Source organism: Octopus bimaculoides, chromosome 22 (genome assembly GCF_001194135.2).
Source record: "Octopus bimaculoides isolate UCB-OBI-ISO-001 chromosome 22, ASM119413v2, whole genome shotgun sequence".
Classification (NCBI taxonomy): domain Eukaryota; kingdom Metazoa; phylum Mollusca; class Cephalopoda; order Octopoda; family Octopodidae; genus Octopus; species Octopus bimaculoides.
Genome location: NC_069002.1, coordinates 25,555,913 through 25,556,604, shown reverse-complemented (window position 1 = coordinate 25,556,604; position 692 = coordinate 25,555,913).

The window sequence follows — 692 nt, the reverse complement described above, 5'->3', positions numbered from 1 at the left end:
CACACACACACACACACACACACACACACACACACTCACATATATATACATCCATAATGCTAGAGAAATTGTTTAAAATATGTACATGATGAAAGTTGCTAATGAGAGTAAGAAGATGCAAATAAAAATGCCAAAATAACACCAAAATAAGAAAATAATATTTATCCCTCCTCGAATCTTATACAGGTTTGATTACTTTTAATATTTACAATCTGTTGTAGTCAACGATTCACTCGTTACTCCGCATTATATTATTTTCAGTAATAGGTGCTCTATCTAATTTCACAAATGTTGTACATGTCTATGAATTCAAAACTTCCAAAATATATGCGTATTTACACATGGGCATATGATCTTATAAATAGACTAAATGCATATGCTGAAGGTTTTCAAGGGACAGCAGGTTTAGTTTATGCAAAAAGCTGCGAATTTACAATATATTCGACACAGTGATAAAGCTACAAATATACATAAGAATTAGTATTCACTCTCATTGCAAAAATTCCTGAAGAACTGTATTTTTTGTACAGACATGAGATGGCGTCAACAAATTTTTACCTTCTTAAATTTTCCATCCGTTATTTCAAATTTTACTTTTTTTGTTCTGCTTAAATAAAGAAAACACCTGCACGCTGTGTAATAAGTACATAGGTAACACCTCTCAGTAAGGTGGATATAAAAGGTAAGAAATA